Source organism: Pseudophryne corroboree, chromosome 6, assembly GCF_028390025.1.
Source record: "Pseudophryne corroboree isolate aPseCor3 chromosome 6, aPseCor3.hap2, whole genome shotgun sequence".
In the NCBI taxonomy this organism is placed as follows: domain Eukaryota; kingdom Metazoa; phylum Chordata; class Amphibia; order Anura; family Myobatrachidae; genus Pseudophryne; species Pseudophryne corroboree.
In genome coordinates, this window is record NC_086449.1 from 486,324,862 (window position 1) to 486,352,596 (window position 27,735).

The 27,735-nt window shown below is 43.0% G+C and overlaps 1 pseudogene; it reads right to left on the reverse strand.

Moving 5' to 3' along the window:
• Window positions 1-19,068: 19,068 nt before the first annotated feature.
• LOC134937876 (5S ribosomal RNA) lies at window positions 19,069-19,187 on the reverse strand (annotated as a pseudogene).
• Window positions 19,188-27,735: the final 8,548 nt, after the last annotated feature.

Consider the following 27,735-nt stretch of genomic DNA (forward strand, 5'->3'; position numbering starts at 1 on the left):
TGTATGGGATGCCTGTGGTCATAATACCGACAGGTAAGTATGCTAACCCTCCCCCATCACTTAGTGTTCCAGTCATCCCTGGTTCCACTACGATTAGATGAGCGGTCCGCCACAAGCAGCAAGTGTTTGTTGTACCTCTCTCTAAGGAAAAGCCTGATGCTATCCCAAATACTGTGCTTAATTGATTAACAATATGATTGAATAAAAAATATACTATTCACCCTTAACATTTCCAAAATACTTAAATGCTTGAAAGGTGATTGATTGCCAGCCCTTGTATCCTCTGAAGAAACCATCCTATTACATGGACGGAGAAATGTGCCAGGATTACTAAATGTGTGACCTGTCAATTGTCACAGATCTACGTGACTACTGTCTTAGCACCACAGGACTGCATCCCTGGAGTGTCTCTGAAGGACGACTACTGGCTGCCAGGATCCTGATAGTGGGGAACTAAGGGCCTAATTCAGACCCTATAGCTGATGTGCTAAAATCACTATGAAGCGATTTTTGCACATCTGCGTATGCGCGTACTCCGGTATGTGCATGTGCAATGTCCTAAACTGTGTTCTCTTCAGAATGCAGTTTTAGACCTGGAGGGGGGCGGGAGCAGGGCATCGGCGCTGCATTTTGTGGGCTTCCAAACCGTTGCTGGGGCTGGTTGCTGCGGCTTTGTGATGTCACTTGTAGCCACTGCAACCCTTATCATGGCGGGTAGCTGTCTGAATTCGCAGCTAGGCTGCGTAGGCAGAGGGCTACCCGAAACATGTGAAAGCATCACCGCCGTGTGATGCTTTCGCATGTCTGCGGGGAAGGGGTGATCAGGTCTGAATTAGGCCCTATATACGCTGCTTGCTATTAGCCCGGACCAGTGCACTGCGAGTTGAGTGAGGAAAGCGGGTGGCTGGAAACCTCTATCTTGGATTATCTGCATCCGTATGACTTGTTCTACCCAGTTTCACATTTAACTACAGCAGTACTCTGTGCAATTGATTTATTGCCTAACGTTTTATCATTGAATCCATCTATGGGTAAAGGCGGCTAAAATTTATAGTGTGGATAACCAATTAAGGGCCTAATTCAGACCTGATTGCTGTTGTGCGAAATCGCACAGCGGACGATTATCAAATGACTGCGCATGCGTATGCACTGCAAATGTGAGCCCAAACAGCAACCGAAGGGTGCAAAAATTTAGATTGCTAGGCATACGCAAGCTGATTGACAGGAAGCGGACATTTGTGGGTGGTAACTGGCCATTTTATGGGAGTGTCAGGAAAAATGCAGGTGTTCCCAAGCGTTTCTGGGAGGGTGTGTGACGTCAGCTCCGGCCCAGATCAGCCTGATTCTATCGCACTGTAGGAGTAAGTCCTGGGCTACGCACAGACTGCGCAGACTGGAAAATTAATTTGATGGTGAGTGAGTTGTGAACGGATTTGCAGCTGTCCACTGTCTGGCGAAGTTTTCGCATGGTGTACGCATGCATTCACACACTCGCATGGGGAGGGTTTTCACTCTCTATGGGCAACGACTATCTGATTGCAGCCCTCTGCAAAGTGGCAGAGGAGCAATAAGGTCTGAATTAGGCCCTAAGTCTGGAGACATAGATTTAAATTTACTAAAGGTTCTTAAAATGAAAACTGGTGATGTTGCCATAGCAACCAATCAGATTCTGGCTATTATTTCTTTATTGCATCCTAGAAAGTAAGCCTTACAAACTACCCGCTTCAGCTCAAAAATAATGACTAAACATTGCCTTGGAATTGGATAATATAAAATCAATCTTGAGTGACATTGACCCCGGGGTTGGCAGGTATGTCTAAGTGGATAAGAGAGATATCACAGGAGTTGGGTGGCTATGTGACAGACCTTTCCCCTGAAATGTTTCTCCCCATACTTTAGGCCTAATTCAGGCCTAATCGCAGCAGCAAAATTTTTCTCTAATGGTCAAAACCATGTGTAGTGCAGGTGGGGCAGATATAACATGTGCAGAGAGAAAAAGATTTGGGTGGGGTGTGTTCAAACTGAAATCTAAATTGCAGTTTAAAATTAAAGCAGCCAGTATTTACCCTGCACATAAACAATATGACACACCTAAATCTCTCTGTACATGTTATATTTGCCCCACCTGCAGTGCACTTCACTGCACTTGGTTTTGCCCATTAGAGATCAATTTTGCTGCTGTGATCAGGTCTGAATTAGGCCCTTTGTCCTGTAGTATCGTGTTCAGAGATGTAGGATAGATTGATACGAAACAGGAGGGAGTCAGCAATTCCAACAAGATGTCTTTTTATTGAGCCGCAATGAACTCTGGATTGAAGATGATGATTGGTAATTGGCATTCAATTTTAATAATCACAAAAAAAGTATTGGGCAACAAAGAAGAAAAAATACAATTGGCTAGAGTTCACACCACGCAGGTGTTAACTTTTGCAAAAGACAATCGATTTGAATTACAGAAGAATTACAGAAGAATGGCAGAATATCATTGGAATCACAGATTATTATGTTATAATTGGAATCACAAATATTAGCATAGGATAACTGGAATAGCAGACTATCATGTGTTCATGAGGAGAGTTATGAAAAACACAATCAGCAATAACAAACATTGGCCCTCATTCCGAGTTGTTCGCTCGCAAGCTGCTTTTAGCAGCATTGCACACGCTAAGCCGCCGCCTACTGGGAGTGAATCTTAGCTTAGCAAAATTGCGAACGAAAGATTCTCAAAATTGCGATTAGAAATTTCTAAGCAGTTTCTGAGTAGCTCGACACTTACTCTGCCACTGTGATCAGTTCAGTCAGTTTCGTTCCTGGTTTGACGTCACAAACACACCCAGCGTTCGCCCAGGCACTCCCCCGTTTCTGCAGCCACTCCCGCGTTTTTCCCAGAAACGGCAGCGTTTTTTCACACACTCCCATAAAACGTCAAGTTTCCGCCCAGAAACACCCACTTCCTGTCAATCACATTACGATCACCAGAACGAAGAAAAAACCTCGTAATGCCGTGAGTAAAATACCAAACTTCTTAGCAAATTTACTTGGCGCAGTCACAGTGCGAAATTGCGCATGCGCAATTAGCGGAAAATCGCTGCAATGCGAAGAAAATGACCGAGCGAACAACTCGGAATGAGGGCCATTAACTTTCTAGCTTTCCCTAGCCTAGGTATGAGCATAAAGGGGATGGGGGTTGGGGGGGGGGTGGAATGTGCTCTGCACCAGCTGGATAATTAGTAATATTGAATTGAAAGGGAAGGCCCCGATTAATATCCGTCAGTAAGTCAATCACTTGTTACTGGATGTTCGAGGGTGTGCGCCAACAAAGAGACATTCTTTCCTCTTTTCTTTTCTTAGCCTAGGTATGACAGTCTTCACCAGCAATAAACATTGCAGTGCAACAATGTGTCAATGGGAGAAATTGGCCCACAGATGTATGGGGAATCTTGGTTTGTGACAGGGACAAATGTTCTCAGTTCTATCCAAGAGGGTGTAGCTAATAAAGGGATGGTAGTGTCCAGTTGCGGCTGCAGCTCACACCACATCATGCATGGGGGAGCAGGATAGCACATATGAACACACATGCAGGGATGAATGTAACATATGTGCTGGCTGCATGTGTCCAGGGATCACTAGCACTGCCTGTCTTCCAGTCGCCGCTGAACCCAGGATGCTGCATTGATGCTGCATTCAGCTGTACTCTCCTGCAAAGCTCGCCCCCAGACTCTTGAGTAAACTAGCCAACGGGAGCCTGGGGGTGGGCTTTGCAGGAGGTGAAATGGTGAATGCTGAATCCTGGGTTCAGTGCTGGCTGTAAAACTGCATGCAGTGCTGCCGATTCCCGGAGACCTGCAGCCAGCACATATGTTACATACATCCCTGCATGTATGTTCATATGTGCAATCCGGCTCCCCCCTGCATGATGTGGGGAGAGCTACAGCCCGGCCACCACTCAAAGTGTCTCTTCACAAATTTAACTCACTTGGTTGAACAAACTCAGTCTCTGTCTCTGTTACAGGGCTTTACTTAACTTGCAGAAACAACTGCAAAATAAATGTCTGCCTTGCACATGTAATAAAACTCAGTCTCTGATATCTCACAGTATTAATGTGGGGGGAAGTGCTTTCTTTAATAATCTCTATGCAGGGTTTAGCTGGTAGAATATGGTTCTATGCCATCCGCGCCCTTTAAAAACTGCACAGCTGGTGACAATGGTTACTTAAGCTGGATATCAAACTTGCCCAGTGCTTTGGTTACTCAGTTTCCAATGTACTCAGAGCCTAAAAGCAGAGTATTTCTTTTTCTGGACCAGTTTTCAACGGGTCCTCACTGTCACAAGATGACCACAGCATTTGTGCATTTCACTAGGCCTGGCAGTGTCTGGTCTCTGGCTGCAGTGTCTCAACACTCGCTCACCCGACACTTGGCTCTCTGGCAGCACGCTGCTGCTTACTCTCCACAGCACTGCTCTCAATGTCCAGCGTCCTGCGGCTGACACTTGTTCTCAGCTCCCACTCTGTTCCTCACTCAGCATGCATCCAGCACCTCAAGTATCGACTCAGCTGCACCTTCTTCTTTCCACTAGGCTCCTTTTCTTCCAAGGCTGCCTTGTCCAATCAGCTTTACACAGTCAGCCCATGTGATCAGACCAGGGTCCCTGCTTAAATCCTGCTGTGCCAGCACCCATCTCCGCTGCCGCCGTGGACTTGTCATTGATCTTAAAGTGGCACACACCAGTTTCCGGGGGTACCACATTCAGAGCCGTTAGAAACAAGAATATCCTCATGCAATTTGAGGCTCTCCCTAACTATGACTAAACAAAAACCTTGGCATTTTGGACTCAACTCTTGACTTGCCCTTTCTAACACTTAACAGTTATACACAAGTCTAACTTTGTGAAACATAATGTTTTGGAACATTTCAAACAACACAGTACTGTTTTTGCCAAATAACCTTTTGATTTGGTAGATTTCTTGTCTTCTGTCTTTTCACTGATATCTAAGAGGTAGTATACCTTTGGTACTTCTTTCTGACCTTCTGATAGGTAAGTCATTGAAATTCTATTCTGCCCTAGTTCCGATTTAGGTGGTTTGAGGTGATGGTAAGGATGCTTGAGGTACGTGGGCTGGTTACATTGGTTCAGGGATTCCTATTGGTGGTAGAGGCCAACACATATTGCACAAAAGTTCCATGAGATCTAGATAATTCACTCTTCTCTGCTGCACGTTCAGCTTTAGATTTATCACTTCTAGATTTAAGATTCTTGATGGACCTGGATGATCTCTTACTGTCATGGTTATGCTTGCCATAACTACTTCCCTTTCAACAAACTCTGCATATGGCTTTCCTGAAGCCACTTTGCACTTTGGGGACCACATCTGATTTCTCCTGGAATCGACTTTTGGTTTTTAAGCCTCCGATCAGTGGTTTCTCTTTTTCTTACCTCCCCACTGGAATCTTGGACTCTGGTGTCCTCATGCAATTGGATGGTACATTGCTCATTTCTGACTTTGTGTCCATTTACTGCTCTAACAGCTTGTAAGGCCTCTTGCAATCTAAATGCATAGTCTCTTAGGGTTTCTCCTGGTAAATGTTTTCTAAAAAAAAAACTTGTTTTTTAATGCAGGAATGGTGTGATGTTCAAATATCTTTGCCAAATGTTGTAGAACTTGATCTGCAGTTTTCTTTTCTTCTGGGGGCCATGATGCTACTTCTCGCAGAGCCAAACCTTTGAGTTGCCCCATTAGGATTTCCACTTGTTGAGCATCTGTCAATGTATACAAATGAGAAATGGATCACATTTACTTTTTAAACTCTTTAGGGGTGTCATATTTTCTATCTCTTGATTCTCCTGAATATATAGGTAGCCAGGGAGCGCCAAAGTAATAATGTAACATCAAAGGGTTGATTGGACTTGCTGATTGGTTTCTGGCCTGGCTTGATCCATTCCGTGCTGTTGAAGATTTGGAGCATTTGCAACTCCCTGTTGTGGAGGATTTGGGACATTATCCCAACATGGTTGTGGCAGATTTGGGACTACTACAGCTTGGTCCTGTGGTTGTGACATGATCACCCTGATGCATTCTTTCTACTTTGGGATCTGGAATCCTGTTCATGATGCCACGTGTAACACCTTGGGGTTGGCAGGTATGCCTAAGTAGATAAGAGAGGGATCACAGGTGTTGGTGGCTATGTGATGTAACTTTCCCCTGAAATGATTCTCTCTATACTTTGTCCTGTAGTACCATGTTCAGAGAGGTAGGATAGATTGATACAACACAAGAAGGATGTCAGAAATGTCAACAAGATGTCTTTTTATTGAGCTCCAATGAACTCTGGATTGAAGATGATGATTGGTTAATTGGCATTACATTTTAAAATCACAAAAAAAGAATTGGGTAACAAAGAAGAAAAAAGAGAAGACAATTGGCTACAGGTGACAACACAAAAGAGCATTCAATATGCAAAAGACAATTGATTTGAATCACAGAAGAATGGCACAATTTCATTGGAATCGCAGATGAACATGTTATTATTAGAATAACAAATGTTAGCATAGGATAACTGGAATCACAGCCTACAATGTGATCATGAGGAGAGTGATGACACAATTAGCAATAACAATCACTAACTTTCTAGCTTTCCCTAGCCAAGGTATGACAGTCTTCACCAGCAATAAACATTGGAGCTCTGATGGAAGTCTGCATTGCCACAAGGTGTCAATGGGAGAATTTGGCACACAAATGTATTGGAAATCCTGAGTTAAGACAGGGACAAATTTTCTCAGTTGTTTCCAAAGAGGGTGTAGCTAGCAAAGGGATGGTAGTGTCTCCTCACAAATCTATCTCGCTTAACAATGAGGGTCTCTTGGTTGAACAAACTCAGCCTCTCTCTGTTAAAGGGCTTTACTTAACTTGCAGAAAAAACTCAGTCTTTCCATGAAATATGTCTGCCTTGCACATGTAATAAAATTCAGTCTCCGATATCTCTCAGTATCAATGTGGGGAAAGGGCTTTCTTTAATAACCTTTAATAACTGGTAGAACATGGCACTATGCAATCCGTGTCTTTCCCTATACCTGGCAGTGTCTTCGGCTGTGGTATCTCAACACTCGCTCACCCGGCACTTGACTCTCCAACAGTACCCCACTGCTTACTCTTTGCAGCACAGCTTTCACTGTCCAGCATCCTGCAGCTGACACTCGATCTCAGCTCCTGCTCTGCTTCTTGCTTAGCTTTACACAGTCAGCCCAGGTGATCAGACCAGAGTCCCTGCTTAACTCCTGCTGTGCCAGCACCTTTCTCCACTGCTGCCACGGACTTGTCAGTGATCTTAAAGGGGCACACACACAACATTTTCCGGGGTACCACAATTACATGTTGATGAATTTTATGCATATATTGCTTTAAACATTTTTGTAAGGTATTTTTTTAATACATTTTCATTGATCTTATGTCACTTTATGTGATTTTTAAGGTAATTAGATCTGCACCCATATTGGTAAGCAAGTATACTTTTGTTTGATGTTTCCAAAATATATTATAATAAATACTGTAGATAATGTGAGTATGTTTGGATTCATACTTGTTTCTGGCATACCTCAGCTGAATGGTATCTACAGTAGGTTCCTCCTGCCAATAGAAAGAAAAACATGAGTTGCACTGCAACTGATGTTTCATAACTACAATTATTAATTTGGAAATGTCATGTAGAAATGTGCATTTGCAAACTAAGGGCCTTATTCAGGTTTGTTAGCAAACCAAAAAAAGCACATTAATGGGCAAACCACGTAGCACTGCAGGTGGGGCAGATGTAACGTGCAGAGAGATTTAGATTTGGGTGTGGTGTATTCAAACTGAAATCTTAATTGCAGTGTAAAAATAAAGCAGCCAGTATTTAACCTGCACAGAAACAATATATCCCACCCAAATCTAAATCTCTGTACCCATGGTACATCTGCCCCACCTGCAGTGCAACATGGTTTTTCCCATTAGTTTGCTTTTTTTGGTTTGCTAACAAACCTCAATAACCCCCTAAACCCAGTAATAACTGTGACACCATGTCCTGTACATATGGTAAACAGTTCAAAGAAAAAATACACTGTAGTTTGTAGATGGGATTACCTCTATTATATATAGTTTACTAATCTGCAAGTGATATAGGAAGAAAGTTGCAGACTTAGATGCAGCAAAAGAACTCGCAGTGAAAAGCATGTTGACATTCTCTGCTGTGTATCCATTTCCTATTGCTATATGACTATGTGATGATAGCATGCATCTGTAGTATTATTCATGATAATTGCAGACTAGAATGTGGGTTTCATCTGTGAAGCTTATAAAAAATTAGAATGAATGAGTTGTATGTTTTGTAATACCCTGAAGAAAAGATGACTGAAAGCATCTATTCACCTGTGTACAGATACCAGGATAACACAATCCTAGCAATTACAGTACTAGTGGGGGTTAATAGAGTACTGCACAATTTTCTAAATTCACTACTGTACCTTTTGAGAACATTCCTTACCAATATTTTAATATATTTTGTGATTTAAAAATCCTTTGAAAGGCTTTTATGTGAACCATTTATATACCCAACTCCTCTCAGTGCACTAATTACAGACAATCTTTACTTCTCTTTAGCTGTTGTTATTTGAAAAATTGTCTATGGTTGCACCATTGTATTGATACAAGATGTATATAATTGACATATGACTCTACATCAATACTGTACAACATGGGTTCATCATAGCTTATACCTATATATGTATAATCCCCGGGTGCAGGTGGCCACTCCATCTTTTTGCTCATCTCAACTAATAACATAATCTCATAATCTCATAAAACCTCACTTACAGCAAGCTTATGATTTAGCTTAGTAAAGCACATTAATTTCTACTATGTTACAAACATTGGGGTTGATGCTTTGTTTCACACACATGCTTTAAAGAAAATAAGTTCTAAATAGTTTCATTAAACAAAATTGCATATTTATTTTGATGAGTAGATGCGCCCAGTCAGGGCTGCCATCAGGGTGGTGCTGGGGGCACAACTGTCTTGGACCCAGCCACTCTGACAGAGAATAGAGGGTCCAGGATGCATGCCACCCACCTCCACCTGCTACTGAGAGGGCCCCTGCTCAAAGTATTGAAAATGTCCCTTCAAAATGGCTTCCGCCTCAGAGGAGACAGTTATTTTAAATGCTTGAGGAAGCAGTGGCCATTTTGTGAGGGATATTTTCAAAAGATTGAAGGGGGCAGACACGAACAGCGGCCCCACTGGGATCGTACATGTGTGGTGGTGGCAGGGAGGTTCCCCCCTGACAATGAGCAAAACCCCTCAGAGCAGGTATTGTAGCATAGGGCATTTTTACTACGTGGCCATAATATGGTGACAGGGGCATAACTGTGGGGGCATAGTATAGTGTCAGGGGCATTACTGTGTGGGGCATACTGTGATGACAGGGGCATAACTGCAGGGGCGTATTATGGTGTCAGTGGCATTACTGTGGGGACTTAATATGGTGGCAGGCTGCAGAGGAATTACTGTGGGGGCTCATTATGGTGCAAAAGGCATTACTTTGTGGGGCATAATATAATGTTGCTACAAGTATGTGCACAGGAATCTTATTTTGTCATGCCCAGGCCCCGCAATTTCTGAATGCAGCCCTGCGCCCAGTTCTGCACCGGATCTACATGTGACAGGTTTACACTTACAGAGAGATACACTTACAGAAACCAGCTCATAAATATAAGAAAATTATGTTTAAATTTGCTTCAACAATACAATACACATTTGCTACTAGATTTGATTGAAATAGAAGAAACTCACTAATGAGCCGTTACACATGCAGAAACACTATTTTACACATGTATTTTTCAATGGGCCTATTCATTATTAGGGTTCCGATTTGTTTGTCTAATATTCAGCAAACTCTGGCAAATAATATTTTTCAGAATTTGGTTGAGAGAATCAATGTCATCATCCAATGGCGCTAATTACCGGAGCCCCACCCCTTTCTATGGGAAAGAGGCCCGTACTTGTGAAAAGGAATCTGAGCATATCACTCCACCTTCTCTGCAGTTAGTGACCTGTAGCTATGCGCAAGTGTTACCTCAGGTCATACATGCACACAGGGCAGTTCTGGCACTAGTAAGTATCACTACTACTGAAGTAGCAGTGTTACTGATTGTGGAGACAGCTGCTTTTCAGAGCAGCTGTACCCGTACCAGAGCAATGCTGAATTGCTCCAGTAATTAAGTATCCAGCACCACAAATTGATAATGAATAATCCCCTAGGGAATGGAAATACAAAGTAAATATTTTAAATACTCCAATATATGTATGATCATGAAAATGTCACCTATCAACTTCAGAGGTGAATTTACAATCAGTCAGAAACTGATTTCTAGTGCTAGATATTGTTATTATTAGCATTTGTATGCACTTATATCGGCTTAAATAGGTTGATCATCTCTATTATGTATACAATATCTGCAGTAACATTGGTGATAAATAATATTTACACATCACTACTGTATCTCTCTATTACCTACTTTATAGTATGTGACTTGAAGGCTAGGCTAGAGAAGGATTTATTTAAGCTCTGTCTTTGCTTTGTACTCTTAGCGCTAATTTGTTTAATTTATATAATATTAGACAATGAATATATGAAAATAATATTTAAAACTTTGGTTTTTAAATCTCATGTACTCCTTAGTGTACACATTATATTACAGTATGTTGTATTTTTCTCTTTAAGCAGTATTCTGAACAATGCTGCAAGATTCCTCACTTACAATTTTAAATATTGATGAAGGCCATCTACTCAACATGTTTTATTGTTCAAAATCTCCCCCACTCTTTCCCTCTCCAGATCAGCAGCTGTTCAGAAAACATCTCTTTCATCTACAATATCTGATACTTAGAGCTTATTGAAACTAATGATTATCTTTCCTGCTGGTGCAAAGTGAATTAAATTACAGCCATGAGTGTAGTAGGCTATACAGGCTAGTCCCTCGCCATGTATAGCAGTTAAAAAATGTACAAAAAAAATCATACTGTCTTTCAACACAGTGTAGCTATTCAAAATGTGCATTTTTATAGTTTTTCACATAATGAGACATTACTTCTAATTATGAAAATAATTACTTTCACATTTGCATTAAAAGTCAAACTACAGTAGTCCTGAATAAATTATTTGAATATGTTTTAGAAGAAATTAAATTTTATTGTCTTACCTGATTCTGGAATGCCACAATCAGGAAAATCAGAAAATGAGTCAAAAGTTGTTCATTACATGTTGAGAATTGCTACCAATGGGTATATTTACTAGAGGTTGATTTTGTTTATCTTGTGTTTGACTTTTTGGTCGATTTTAGTCAATTTTGCAAATCGGAGCTTTACTAAAGTCAAGACAGACTAAAAAAGTTACAAAGTAAGCTGATTCTCGGCCAAAATCGTACACTGGAAAAATCAACAATGTTTTTACATAATGTAAGCTTAGTAGATTTGGAGGCCGCACTGGATTTATTATTGTGGAGGATTGTATATATACCTTCACCAGTACCAACAATACAAACTAATCAAAAGATCCCCAATAGGGGTATCTGTTGTGCATATGTGAGTTTGTGGTGCTCCCAGAGTCAATAATACAAGTAGTAATTTTGGAAGAGAAAAAGAGAGACTCTGTGTTGGGGCACTCTTTGCTTATATGAAATATATTAAAACTTAACTTTTATTAAGGTTAGTCATCTTAACTTTTATTAAGATTAGATCTGTACATACTTTTGTATAAAAATAATCACCCTTGGAGGAACAGAAAAATGCTCATATAGGGGTTTAAATACCCAGTGTGAGTACTAATTGTGTACCTTATGCAGTTCAAGTGCACCTTGGTGAAAAATATTAAAAACAGAGATATATGTAATATCTATAGGCATCAGGAGTATTTATATCATCAGATATTAAAGCCAAAATTTTTTTGTAATAATAAATGTACTCCTTGATGATAGCTCTCTTGGTATAATGTGATATTTGCTGAACGATTTTCAACTGGTATTACTTTATACCTTCCTTCGTGGAGCTAAGTCTGGTTTCCTCTTATATTATGATAAGATATTGTCACAACTGAGGGCCTGAGCTGACGGAAGGCAGCCTCAGTTGTAGGGGCTGAGATGTACCGGAACCTGGGAGGTTGTATAAGACCCCTGGACATGTAAGTAACATGAAGAGAAACCGCCCGAAGGCGTGACCACGACAACTTGAGTAAAAGTCAATGATATTTATTTATGACAAACTCCATGCATCACAGTAGCAGTAAAAAGTAACATAAAAATCAGCAGAGAAATAATAATACAGTTCCTGGGTGCTACAGGGTGGCAGGGGCCACAGAGCTCTGGTGGTATGAGACAGTTCTTATTATCTGCAAGTTGGAAAGTCCTTACCAGGCTCAACTGTAGCAATGAGGAAAGCCCAGGGTCATACCAGCTGGTGTTCCAGGGAAAGCTGGACTGCTGTAGGTAAAATGCTGCTGTGGGTACTGGTTAGAACCAGACAGGTGTTGGCACGGAGTGGATACTGGCTGGAACCAGTTAAATAATAAATAAAGCTTGAGAGCGATGCAATGTAGATGAAATGTAGAATTTGAGAGCGGAGAAATAATAATACCGGTGGAGAGTGGTAAACTGCAGAAAGGACACCGGCCCTTTAAGAGAAGCTGTACACTGCTGGAAGCTGAGCTGGAAGCAGGTGATGTTGTAGCTGGAAACAGGTGAGTCCAGAATGGATCGGAGAGTCAGGCTACACCGCAGATGGAATGCTGGTGCGGGTCTCTATAGCAGAAGTCTGGAGACAGGAGCTGGAACCTGGAAGGCATTCACAGAAGAGAGACAAACTGGAACTAGGTTTGACAACCAAAGCACTGACGCCTTCCTTGCTCAGGCACAACCTATTTATACCTGCAGCAAGGAAGGCATTGGCTAGACAATTATGCAAATTAATAAAACTGACAACGGATTGGTAGGAATGATCAGCTGACAGAATCCAAGATGGCTGCGCCCATGCAGACACTTGGAGGGAAGTTTGGATTGTAATCCATGTGGTCTGGAAAACAGTAATGGCGGCGCCGGCCACCGGAGACAGGAGACGCCAGGCTGACAGATGCACATCCGACCACGCGGACACAGCGGAGGCCGCGGCTGACGTAATCGCCACTCTGAATGCAGAAGCTCAGGGACGGCGGCGGAGGCCGCGGGAGACGCCATGCCAGATGTATAAGGCGTTACTGTGACTGCGTCCAGAGAGACAGGAGAGGATGCGGGAATGTGCACATCAGGATAACAGATGGGATCCGGTCCTGGAGCGCTGAGCCAGCCTTAGGAGGCATCTGATAGGTAAGAAATGGCGTCCAGATACCCGGATCGTGACAGCACCCCCCCCCTTTAGGAGTGGCCCCAGGACACTTCTTTGGCTTTTGAGGAAACTTGGAATGGAATCTCCGGACCAAGGCAGGAGCATGGACATCAGAAGCATTGGTCCATGAACGTTCCTCAGGGCCATAACCCTTCCAGTCAATAAGATACTGAAGTTGACCGTAACGGTGACGTGAGTCCAGGATCTTGGCTACTTCATACTCAACGCCTCGTTGAGTTTGGACTTTCGGAGTTGGAGGAAGTGAGGAATGAAACCGATTCAAGATTAGCGGTTTCAACAGGGAAACATGGAATGTCCTGGGTATCTTTAAGAAGGGAGGCAACTGGAGTCTGTAAGCAACAGGATTGATGACTTGATCAATTTTAAAAGGACCGATGTAGCGAGGTGCAAACTTCATACTGGGAACTCTTAACCTCAAATTCTTCGTGGATAACCATACCCGATCACCCACCTTGAGAGCAGGAACTGCTCGACGCTTCTTATCCGCAAACTTCTTGTACCTGAACGATGCCTTGAGCAGAGCTGATCGTACGCTCTTCCAGATATTGGCAAACTGATGCAAGGTGATATCCACTGCGGGAACAGAAGTTGCTGGAAGCGGTTGGAACTCAGGGACTTTAGGGTGGAATCCAAAGTTGGTGAAGAATGGTGTTGAAGAAGATGAAGAATAATACTGGTTGTTATGACAGAACTCGGCCCAGGGAAGTAATTGAACCCAGTCATCTTGAGAGGAGGACACATAGATGCGGAGGAAGGACTCCAAGTCCTGATTCACCCTCTCAGTTTGACCATTGGTCTGAGGATGGTAAGCCGTGGAAAACTTTAGCTTGACTTGGAGGGCTTGACATAAACTTCGCCAGAATTTGGCTGTGAATTGAACTCCTCGATCTGAGATAATTTCTTCTGGAAGACCGTGGAGTCGAAAGATCTCTTGTATGAATACTTGAGCCAACTTGGAAGCTGACGGAAGACCGGTGAGAGGAATGAAGTGTGCCATCTTGGTGAACCAGTCAACTACCACCCAGATGGTATTAAACTTGTTTCACATGGGCAAATCTGTAATAAAATCCATCGACAAATGGGTCCATGGTCGACGGGGAACAGATAGTGGAACCAGTTGCCCCGCAGGCGACTGGCGGGATACTTTATGTTGAGCACACTTTGGGCAAGATGCAATAAACTCCAAAACGTCCTTTTTCAGAGTTGGCCACCAATAGGACATAGAGATAAACTCCAGGGTTTTTTGGATACCTGTATGTCCGGCAAAGCGGGAAGCATGGGCCCAACGCATGAGCTTCTTCCTTAGTGTCGGCTTCACAAAACTTTTCCCTGATGGGGGCGTAGAGTCCATCCCTACCGTGGAGAATGCCAACGGATTTATAATAGGATGCTTGTCTGAAGACTCTGACTCATTTTCTTGCTCCCATGAGCGGGAAAGGGCATCGGCCTTGCGATTCTGAGAGCCCGGACAGAACTGGAGTTTAAAGTCGAACCTGGAAAAGAAAAGTGCCCATCTGGCCTGACGAGGGTTGAGACATTGTGCGCCTTTCAGATATAGAAGGTTCTTGTGGTCTGTAAGGATGGTGATTGAATGAGAAGCTCCCTCCAACAGATATCTCCACTCCTATAGAGCGAGCTTGATGGCTAGCAACTCCTGGTCGCCAATGGCATAGTTGCGCTCCGCTGGGGAGAACTTCCGTGAGAAGAAACTGCAAGGATGTAAATGGCCATCTTTAGCCCTCTGAGATAACACCGCTCCTACTCCAACGGAGGAGGCATCCACCTCTAGGATGAAAGGAGAGTCGATGTCAGGCTGTTTCAGGACAGGCGCAGAGATGAACCTCTGTTTTAAAAGATGAAAAGCTTGCATGGCTTCTTCAGACCACTTGGACGGGTTAGCACCCTTCTTGGTGAAAGCAGTAATAGGCGCCACAATGGTGGAAAAGTCTCGTATAAATTTTCGGTAATAATTGGTGAACCCTAAGAACCTCTGGACCCCTTTGAGGGTTAAGGGTACCGGCCAATTCTGGATTGCTTGTAGTTTCTCAGGATCCATCTCTAGTCTGGAACCGGACACAATGTACCCTAGAAACGGAATGGACTTGACTTCAAAGACGCATTTCTCTAATTTGCAATAGAGATGATTGACACGGAGACGGGACAGAACCTCCTTTACCCAAAAATGATGTTCCTCTAAATTGTTGGCAAAAATGAGGATATCATCTAGATAGACCACGACATGACGATATAGAATGTCTCTGAAGATCTCATTGACGAAATGCTGGAAGACAGCTGGAGCATTGCTCAATCCGAAGGGCATGACGAGGTACTCATAATGTCCATCACGGGTGTTAAATGCGGTCTTCCACTCGTCACCCTCACGGATCCGGATGAGATTGTATGCACCTCTCAAGTCCAGCTTTGTAAAGATGGTAGCTCCGCTAACTCTGTCAAAGAGCTCAGTAATCAGGGGTAAAGGATAGCGGTTCTTGATGGTAATGTCGTTCAAACCTCTGTAGTCGATGCACGGCCGCAGACCACCATCTTTCTTTTTTACAAAAAAGAAGCCTGCGCCGGCTGGAGAAGAGGAAGGTCGAATGAACCCCTTTGCTAGGTTCTCTTTAATGTATTCCTCCATAGAATGCGTCTCAGGCAGAGACAACGGATAAGTTCGGCCTCGAGGTGGAACCTTCCCTGGAACGAGATCAATCGGACAGTCCCATTCTCTATGAGGAGGAAGGATATCAGCAGAAGCTTTACTGAACACATCCGTGAAATCTTGATATGGAGGAGGTGGAACATCAGACGACCTGGGGGAGGAAGAACAGACAGGCAACACTTTAAACAAACATGTCTCAGCACAGGAGGGACCCCATGCCAGGATTTGCGTAGTCGTCCAATCAATTGTAGGATTGTGAAGACGGAGCCATGGAAGGCCCAGGACCACAGGATGTGTGGCTCTTGGAATCACTAAAAGTGAAATAAGTTCGGAATGAAGAACTCCCACTCTCAGACGAACTGGTAGAGTCCTTAGAGCAATAACTGTATCAAAAATTTTACTGCCATCCACGGCAGTTAAGGAAAAGGAGGAAGGAAGTCTCTCGGTGGGTAGGGACCACCGTTTAACATAGGCTTCGGTAATAAAGTTCCCAGCTGCTCCGGAATCCAGGAGGGCAATGACGTTCTGATAACGTTGAGCAACTTGAAGCGAGACTGGGAGATTACAATCTTGAGGAGATGGAGAGGAGATCATTACTCCTAGCCGGCCCTCTCCTTGGCGAGCTAGGATTTGGAGTTTTCCCGGACGTTTGGGACAGGCATTAATAGTGTGAGACGGAGCTGCACAATACAGACAGAGAAACTCAGAGAGACGTCTTCGGCGCTCAGCAGGAGTTAAACGGGAACGGCCAATTTGCATGGGTTCATCTTTAGTTGGTGACAGTTGGCGAGGAGGAGGAGCAGAAGATTTTGGAGCAGATGATCTTCCACGCTCAGTTGCTCTCTCTCTGAAACGTAAGTCAACTTTTGTACAAAGTGAGATTAGCTCATCTAACTTGGAGGGTAAGTCTCTGGTAGCTAACTCATCTTTAATACGCTCGGAAAAACCATGCCAGAATGCAGCATACAGGGCCTCGTCGTTCCATGCCAGTTCAGATGCCAGGATCTGGAACTGTATAAGATATTGTCCTACAGTATGTGATCCCTGGCGTAAACGGAGAATCTCAGACGAAGCTGAAGTTACCCGGCCTGGCTCGTCGAAGATGCGCCTGAATGTTGACACGAATGCAGTGTAAGAAGATAGCAGGGTGTCGGACCTCTCCCATAACGGTGATGCCCAGTCAAGGGCTGAGCCACTGAGAAGTGAGATGATGTAGGCAATTTTTGTACGGTCACTGGGAAAATTGCCAGGTTGTAGCTCAAACTGAATCTCACACTGGTTGAGAATCCCCTGCAGAATCTTGGAGATCCGTCAAATTTTGCTGGCGTTGGAAGATGAAGACGTGGAGCAGAAACGGGTAAGGTGGGTGGGGTTATAGTTGGAGTCACTGTGGTTGATGCCCCAGATGCGCCTGATCCACGGAGAGTTGTCTGAATCCCATCCAGCCGAGTAGAGGGATCCTGGAGACAGCGGATGATGTGGCCCTGTGCAGCCTCCTGATGTTCAAGTCGGGCTGCCAGTTCTTGCATCGGCCTGGCCGCTTGATCCTGGTCTCCGGCTGGATTCATTTGGTCAGTGCTTACTGTCACAACTGAGGGCCTGAGCTGACGGAAGGCAGCCTCAGTTGTAGGGGCTGAGATGTACCGGAACCTGGGAGGTTGTATCAGACCCCTGGACATGTAAGTAACATGAAGAGAAACCGCCCGAAGGCGTGACCACGACAACTTGAGTAAAAGTCAATGATATTTATTTATGACAAACTTCATGCATCACAGTAGCAGTAAAAAGTAACATAAAAATCAGCAGAGAAATAATAATACAGTTCCTGGGTGCTACAGGGTGGCAGGGGCCACAGAGCTCTGGTGGTATGAGACAGTTCTTATTATCTGCAAGTTGGAAAGTCCTTACCAGGCTCAACTGTAGCAATGAGGAAAGCCCAGGGTCGTACCAGCTGGTGTTCCAGGGAAAGCTGGACTGCTGTAGGTAAAATGCTGCTGTGGGTACTGGTTAGAACCAGACAGGTGTTGGCACGGAGTGGATACTGGCTGGAACCAGTTAAATAATAAATAAAGCTTGAGAGCGATGCAATGTAGATGAAATGTAGAATTTGAGAGCGGAGAAATAATAATACCGGTGGAGAGTGGTAAACTGCAGAAAGGACACCGGCCCTTTAAGAGAAGCTGTACACTGCTGGAAGCTGAGCTGGAAGCAGGTGATGTTGTAGCTGGAAACAGGTGAGTCCAGAATGGATCGGAGAGTCAGGCTACACCGCAGATGGAATGCTGGTGCGGGTCTCTATAGCAGAAGTCTGGAGACAGGAGCTGGAACCTGGAAGGCATTCACAGAAGAGAGACAAACTGGAACTAGGTTTGACAACCAAAGCACTGACGCCTTCCTTGCTCAGGCACAACCTATTTATACCTGCAGCAAGGAAGGCATTGGCTAGACAATTATGCAAATTAATAAAACTGACAACGGATTGGTAGGAATGATCAGCTGACAGAATCCAAGATGGCTGCGCCCATGCAGACACTTGGAGGGAAGTTTGGATTGTAATCCATGTGGTCTGGAAAACAGTAATGGCGGCGCCGGCCACCGGAGACAGGAGACGCCAGGCTGACAGATGCACATCCGACCACGCGGACACAGCGGAGGCCGCGGCTGACGTAATCGCCACTCTGAATGCAGAAGCTCAGGGACGGCGGCGGAGGCCGCGGGAGACGCCATGCCAGATGTATAAGGCGTTACTGTGACTGCGTCCAGAGAGACAGGAGAGGATGCGGGAATGTGCACATCAGGATAACAGATGGGATCCGGTCCTGGAGCGCTGAGCCAGCCTTAGGAGGCATCTGATAGGTAAGAAATGGCGTCCAGATACCCGGATCGTGACAGATATATCTGTATTCCTGAGAGTAGATTATAGAGATAGGGGTAAGGCCAATGTTTACTCTACCACTTCTGCTGTTTGTTGGTAATTCTGTATTATGACTACTGCACCTGATATTCCAAGGTAGTCACCTAACCTTGTACTGATCAGGCCTATCACTGCTTTGCTTCCAAGATCAGATGGGTTTGGGTGTATCCAGTGAAGTGTGGCAGTAGTGATATGACCCAACAAATGAGAGAGTATGTGGTTATGGCATAAATACCAAAAAGTGAGAGCTTCTGCTGTCTCTCTGGTCTGCCCCAAGTCCCTGTTACTGATGTATTTCGGGAACTTGATATCTGGCATGGGATGAGAGAGTTCTCAAATAAGTAGGGATAGAAAGAGGGTACCCCTACTTCTGCTGTCCACTGTCATATATGATTATGGCGGACAGTGGATGAGAGAGATGGGTTATGGAAAAGAGAGGCAATAATAAATTGGAAAATCTCCTAATTGCAGTATAAGAGAAGAAGACAATCTGAAAGAAATCACAATACAATACTCACAAATAATAATTTATCTTATTTAGTAAGAGGTATTTTTGCAAGTAATTAATAAGATTTGGTATTAGTTCTAATGTCCCATATCTATAATTTTTAAATGAAGGTCAATACAACTATATGTGCAACAACATTCAAAAGGAATGGGGTGTAATGGATGAATAAAATAATGAATTAAAGCTCTACTAATTATGGTATAATACATAAAGAAGAGTATTTAAGAGCACAAACAATGTGACCTCTTCTCTCAGAATGTGTATAAACACTATACCTTTTAGCAATAAGTGGTATTTGTAAAGTAAATGTTGTAATGGCTCATTGCCAACAAATAAATAACTTTTAGGCAATGTAGGAGGTAAGCTCTATATGAGCTTAAATAAACAAAAGATCTTTTTGGCTACCAGAGAAAAAAGTTAGCATTCTTTAAAAATGAAAAAGAGGGGCCAAAGTGGGCTATACAATACCAAGGGAGCATGGTGTGGGCCAGACCGTGCACGGTCTGGCTCCACTTGTTCACAAACGGACTGTTTCACCACTGTGTGGCGTGTTCACCACTTGTGGCTTGTGTGGCTTTTCTATGATTAATCTTAATAAAAGTTAAGTTTTAATATATTTCATATAAGCAAAGAGTGAATCAACCTTAAAAAATTAACGCGCAAGCTGTGCAGTGCCCATTGAGATCTCTAGTACCATTGTCAACAAAATATTGCAACAATCACAGGACATGTACACTGATTATTGTAATCCTTTATTAAAATTAAAAACCACACTCATACTCCATACTTAAAAACTACTTGGCTGTGCTCAGTCCTCTTCTTTTATTGAAGTAGTTCACGGATCTTGTCAAAAAAATCAAACTGGTCACCAATTCCCATGGACTACATGAAATGACAGTTCTCAAATGGGTCACTGTTATTGAGGTGTATAGGGAAGAATTAATTGGCTAAAAGTCAGATGCCCTCAGGCAATCAGCGCATGGTTTCTATGGCAGTGTCCACTGATAGGCTGAGAGTGTCTGACTCTTAACCAATGAACCCTTCCATATACACTTCAATGACAGTGACCCATGTGAGAATTGCCATCTTGCATGGGCCATGGGAGCAGGAGTCCGGTTTGTTAATTTTTTGCCAAGGGCCGTGGACTACTTTATATCCATGAATGTTGGCACAAGATATTGCAGTATATTTTGATCATACTACACGATGGCTTGGGGTATTAGAGGAGGTTATTGCTAATCAGCATTGGGCCAGTACTCTTTAGGTATGGGGACCCAGAAAGTCATTTTTCCAACACCAATCATAGAGGACTGAGCCTAATACTGAGAATGCTAGGCTTTTAGAGAATGAAAAGCAATTGAATTCTTTATAATTATCTACATTTTACATAACATGTGAGCTTGTTTGACACCTGCTTTTGCATTGTAGCTTGGTTAAGTTTGGCAAATCAACCCCCAAATCACAGGATGATAAAGCCTTGCAGTTTGAATTTGAAAAATTCATACTTAACTGCAGATTAGTAAATTTAGGTAGATAGGTACTGTTCTAGAAAAAAAATACTAATATTAATAGTGCTAATAGTAAAAATGTTCTAGAAAACATTACTTTTCACTAGAGATAAGCGGGTCAGATTGCCTTAAATACAAGCCACTCCAAACAGGCTGTGCTGTGACTTCATCCATCTAATTGGCGCTGCTGTCACTGTGTCCATCTACGTGGCTGTGCTGTGCTATGTCCATCCACAAGCAGTGTGTCCCTTTAGTCTAATTCCATTGCAGTGGTGCTGCATTGATCCACATGCCCCACCCACGGTGTTCACAGTGCAACTCCATATTTGTCAGCAAAAAGTAAAAAAATCTAAAAAGTAAACTTTTTTTTATTGATTTACAGTATGCTGTACTACCCCAGTGCATGTTCGTAAAAGTGCTCTGACCCCATGCAGTGTGAGATGAGCTGCCAACTAATTTTTTTTAAATTGTTGTATTTGTCTGTACTGTGCACTATGGTATGACTACACACAGTGGAATCTGAGCTGCCAGTTAGAAAAAGAAAAAATATTTCTTGCAAAATTTCTTTGCATTGTCCTATGCACTGCACCCCAGTATGCTGTACCCCAGTGCTCTTGTAGGAAATCGGTCTGACTGCATAGAGTGTGAGATGAGTTGCCAATTAAAACAAAAATTGTGTTGCATAATTTGTGTTTGTATTGTTCTGCACACTGCACCTCAGTCTGCTGCACCCCAGTAGGCTCTGTAACCCAATGTGCATGTGGAAAACTGGTCTGACTCCACACAGTGTGAGTTGAGCAGCCAGTTATAAAAAAATAAAAAAATATATTGTTGTATAATTTGTTTGTACTGTTCTGCGCAGTGCTTCCCGGAATGCTGTACCCCAGTGTGCAAAGTTGTCAGCATGCCGTTCACCAAATGCAGTGGCAAGGAAAGGCTAAGGTCTTGCCCTTTTTTATATGAGTGGTGATTCTGAAACTGTCAGTGAGGCATGTTCTTCTGCCTCTCATTTTGATGAAAGACATTTTCCCTCAGAGTCTAGAAGAATAGGTGTAAAAACAATTAAAACCATTAAGGCAGTAGAACAAACTGTGCGTTTAGAAACAGAAATTACACAAATCCCTGAGGAGAGTCATTTGGGTAAATTTATTAAGGTGGAACTGGTGATGTTGCCAATAGCAACCGATCATATTATATTTATTATCTTCTAGAAGTAGCTAGATAAATGTTAAATTGAATCTGATTGGCTGCTATGAGCAACATCACCAGTTCTAAATAAACTTCCACATTAGTAAATCTACTCCTAAGTGTGTCATCGAGTGCTATGGCCTTTCAGAGAAGCCACTTTCCACCATTTCTGCTCCCTCTGCAAATGTGGGGATGAGCAGCAGAATTATAGTTGATTACATACTGTAGAAATTGAGATGCCACTGTAGAAGTGCAAGAGGATGAGGGGGGATGAGTGTAGCTGTCGCCGGCATTAATAGGGATGTTGAGGATGTTATTTGTGTAAGTCAGACACCAATGGAAGCAGCTCTTGGCCATAATAAGAAGAAAGCCATTGTCATGCCTGTGCATAGGACCAAAAATCCATCTCTTATGTGTGGAACCTCCTACCTGTTACATCATTTTTAGGAAGTTCATGGAGTTTTTGACAACATCATAAACTTGTGCTAAAAAAATAACAAGAAGCAGTCCAGCATCAGCTATCTCTCTTCTCTCAACAAGATGCCAGCACATGCAATTACCACTGCCAATACCTACATCCTCAATATTCTCACTAATGATCAGATGTAGACCTGCATCCATTTTGTTAAGGCTTGGTGATCCTTCCCTATCCAGGACTCCCCAGAAGAATCCTTCAGCACAAGGCCTGCTGCTGCTAGGGATGGATCTTCATCCCAGAAGGGGACCAAGAAGACTACTAGTAGTATTTTAAAAAAACAATTGACTGTGAAAAAATCATTTGCAGAGGGAAGGGGAAGTATGACAGCTCTCACCCAGTCTAACAGCAGATCACTGACACCATCATGGCTATGTTAGTTTTAGATCTGCATCCAATATCTGTCATTAATGCACAGTTAATTGAGGTCCTATGTCCCTGGAACCAAATTCCATCTCAGTTCCATTTTACTCGAAAAGCCATTCCTTGTCTGTGCCGGACGTTAAAAGAAAATGAATTATTGGCCTACAAAATGCCATTGTACCCGCTGTCCACTTAACCACAGACATGTGGAGAAGTGGTAGTGGGCAAGCTAAAGATTACATGACTGAGACAGCTCACTGGGTGGGTGAATTGCCTTCAGCAGCAGCATCTAACAAACAACACCAGCTCTTTCAGAGGCAGTGTATCACCAGCTTCACTAAGAGGCATACCGCTGACAACCACAACTAAGGGATGTCATAGCAAAATGGCTTACTCCACTTGGACTCTTCCCAGTATTTGGTATTTCTGATAAACAGAAAGTATTTCCCTCTACAAAAAAAAGTAGTTGGGAAAAGGAAAGTAAATTCTAACATGTCACAAGTTTTACTCACGCAATCAACTTGGTGGTACCAGGTTTTTTTTTAAATGACAGGAGCATGCAGGATATGCTGTCTGTGGCCTGAAAAAGTTTCAGACATTTTCGGCATTCAGCCACAGCAAGCAGGATATTGCAGCACTTGCAAGAACTGTTCAATTTGCCCTGCCACCAACTGAAGCTAGAGGTGGTAACTAAGTGGTATTCCATCCTTTATATGCTTCAGATGATTTAGGAACAACAAAAGTCCATCCTCAGCTACAGGACAAGTCAGGGCATTGGAGAGGGGGGAATGAGTGTACCTTAGCCCAGTGCAATGGAAAATACTTTCTGTCTTGTGGAAGGTGCTCAAACCCGTCGGAATGAGTTCAGACACTACTAGCTTAAGTCAGATGATTCCCCTAATTAGGCTTTTGGAAAATCAGCTGGAAAAATTGAAGGAGGAGATTAAACATAGCAATTCCACAAAGTATGTCGGACTTGTACAGTAGATCAAATCCTCCTTCATTTTCTCCAGCAGCTGTCAGGGAAAATCTCAACTTTCCCAAGAGACCCAGTGGTGATGCAGAGGGGTCAACACAACATTTAGACATATGGTTGTGTCTAAAATAATTGCCTAGAACTTGTGACACCTCTACCTTAACTCCACCTGTACAGTCACTATCCAAAGGATGGGGAGGAATATTTTCATGACACCATGCAAATAAGCGTCACACAGGGGGTCACTCAGACCTGATCACATGCTAGGATTTTTCACTGCGCTGCGATCAGGTCAGAACTGCGCATGCACCACAATGTGCAGGCGCATCGTACAGTTACAAAGCAGATCGTTGCTGGGCGATGGATTGTGCGAAGAATCCATTCGCACAGCCGATCGCAAAGAGATTACCTGGAAGAAGACATTTCTGGGTGTCAACTGACCATTTTCTGGGAGTGGTTAGACAAATGCAGGCGTGTCCAAGTGTTTTCAGGGCAGATGTGTGACGTCAATTCTGGCCCCGGACAGGCTGAAGTGATCGCAGTGGCTGAGGAAGTCCTGGGCTACTCAGAAACTGCAAAAAACTTTTTTGTACTGCTCGGATGCACATGCATTTGCACACTTACAATGCAACAATACACTTTCCTATGGGTGGTGACTATCTGCTCACAGCAGTGTAAAAAAACCCTAGCAAGCGATCAGGTCTGAATTCGGCCCAGAGTCCCTTTGTCTACAGGAAAGAAAAATAGGCAATTTGGAGGCCCTTCTATAAATTTGCATTGGATTACTTAAGCTGCCCACCCTCCAGTGTATACTCAGAAAGATTTTTCAGCATTGCCGGGAACCTAATCAGTAATCAGTGTAGCTAGGAGGCTACCTCCTCAAAATGTGGAAAAGATGAGGTTCATCAAAATGAACTACAAATTCCATGAGGAAGACCTTTACTGGCAATTATGTCAAAGTACAGAGACTTCTGTAATGCTGGATTCCAGTGTGGATGATTTGATATTGTGTGAGGATGATGTACACACTGATCAGAGTTAGGATGAGGATGGTAATGATGATGACATCTTGCCACTGCAAGATGGTAGCCTGTTTTGTGGAGGTCCAAACAAACCAAGCACTTCAGCCTCAATAGTGGCAGTCCTTGTTGCTGAAGTGCTTGGTTTGTTAAACGGTGCATGTCCAACATAAGGGTGGGTAGGAGGGCCCAAGGACATTTCTATCTTACACCACTTTTCATTTCTGACACTACTGTGTGGCAATGTTTCTTAGATGTGCTATGAACTGCCATGTGTTTGTGCCGCTGCTCTGTCACTTAGTAACCAGCCAGCTCACTGCAGTCTTTGGCCTAAAGCAGATGAAAACAATTGTGAGCTGTGAGGTGATCAAAATTGACTGGAAATGAGTGGAAATTCATGTCATTGAGGTTAATAATATTGTAGGAACAAAGAAAGGCAGAACAAATGTGATTTTAGTTTTTTTAGTAAATTAAAAATAATCCAAAACTTAAACCAATTATGTCCGAAATCCATAACCAAAACCAGATGACAAATTAGATCAAAAACCAGCAAAAATGGTATGTCGCACAGCTCTAGTTTTTACTGATAGATAATAAAACTGTGGGGAAGCAAATTAATATCTGTGTGGAGAAAAACAGCAGAAATTTTTTGTAAACTTATGTACACTTGACAAAACAGTACTTATAATATAATGGAAAGTGTCACAGTCTACAGTGTGATTATCTAGTGAAATTATGTTGGCTGCATTCATAAGAAGATATTATTAAAGTGGTTCTGAAGTGTGCCGTGCACTTCCAGATAATCATTTGAAGAACAGCAAAGTAAAGTTTTATTTTTTTAATTATAGTAATGAATTTTATATCGACCAAGAAATTTAAAAAGGTTAGCCATTATGGTATCTTAGAACATTTAGAAGTTTTAATGCGATGAACTTTCACAAATCCAGTAGACTGATATACAGTACTAACTTTCTCCGCTATTGCCACTTCTCCAGCCCAGACAGCATAGTTACTAATTAGAATGATCACAAAATTGGAAGTGATATAATTTTCTAAACATGCAAGCAGTTAACCCTAATACTGAATGCTAATCTAGTGAGCCACCTACACCCCCCCCCCAGAAAAAACCCCAACAACCCCAGAATATATAAAAATAGGGGCATTCAACTCAATACAGAGTTGAATGCAAGTTCATTTGCAGAAGATATCATGCATGTCTTTGCACTACAAATGCTCTGGAATGAAACATATGCTCTACACGGGGATCAGGAGTCATTGCATCCCCATCATCCACATTATAACTATATTATATTATACCATCCATGATATATAGGGCATATTACTGAAGACCCTGGCTGGAAAAAAATGGAAATGTAAAAGAAGGGTAAGATACAGAAGGGGGAGGGGTGGATAATGGACTTAGTGGTCCATATGGGAACTGAGGGAAATTAAACTGTGTAGTAACAGTGGCAGAAGGGTAGGAGTATTGGACACAAAGGATAGTAAAGTGGGGGGGGGGAGGGGGGGGGACCAGGGCTGTGGTCAAATACAGGAGGCAAGACCATGCCCCCTACAAAAATAGTAATAAAATACTAAGAGCTGCACTGCCTGCTGCTTAGAGGAAGTTTCTTTGTCAGCAACTGACCCGCTCCAGCGGCATCGAGCGCTGCTATGGGAGACACTTGTCCCCCTCAGCAGCACTGCTAAGAGAGACAGTTACCTGCTGAGGGACAGTTACTGCTAAGAGGGACAGCAACCAACAAGCCTGGCCCAGGTACACAGTACCTGATACCCTCCCCCCCACTATCGGTGCGACTGGCCCTATCCTAGAAAGTGTGCACCAGTAATGGCTGTGAAACCAGGTGTACTGATTGGGGCAGTAAGGCTGCAGAGTAGGCTACAATTCTGCTTTTGGACAAATATACAGATATAGTTGTGGAACCACTTATATTCGACTTGCGTTAAACTTGGCATCAGACCCATCATTTTTAATGTAAACATATTGTATCTGCAATGTTATCTGTTTTCTTTTTGCCTGTATCCAAATGTGTCTAGTGGTTTTTAAAGTATACTCTATCTTAGGTAAACTGTAGCAAAAAGCTGGAATCATATTTTTAGTGGGGAAAAAAACTAAAGCTCTATTTATTTAAATTAAGATTTTTTTTAATTATCATTGTTTCATGTACAGTATACTCTGGGTGTCAGTGACCCTGTCCGGCAGCAGTGAGAGTAATATTACACATGGTCAGGCCAGTCAGTTGTCATTGAGCAGAATTTAATCCCATTCTGGTTTCCACAACAAAATAAAATAAAATTTGTTTAGAAGAATATAAAACAAAAAAAAGAAAGAAAATATAATGTTAGAAACCACAAAAATCATCATACCAGATAAATAGTAAGAAGCTCTAAATACTTGTGAATGTCCTATTATCAGGGTCGGACTGGCCCACAGGGGTACAGGGGAAACCACCAGTGGGCCCCACTGCCTGCGGGCCCACTCCTTCCTCTAGGGATCAGGTTCCAGACTGTGCACTTGTATTATACATGGTATTACACTGCACAAGTCTATTGTGTATTTCAAGCCTCTGTGGAGGTTGGCCACACCCCCTTTGTAGGATGACCACACCCCTAAGTATGGCCCCCCCATCACTGCATTCCCCCGATGGGCCCTTCATACCCCAGTCCGACACTGCCTATTATC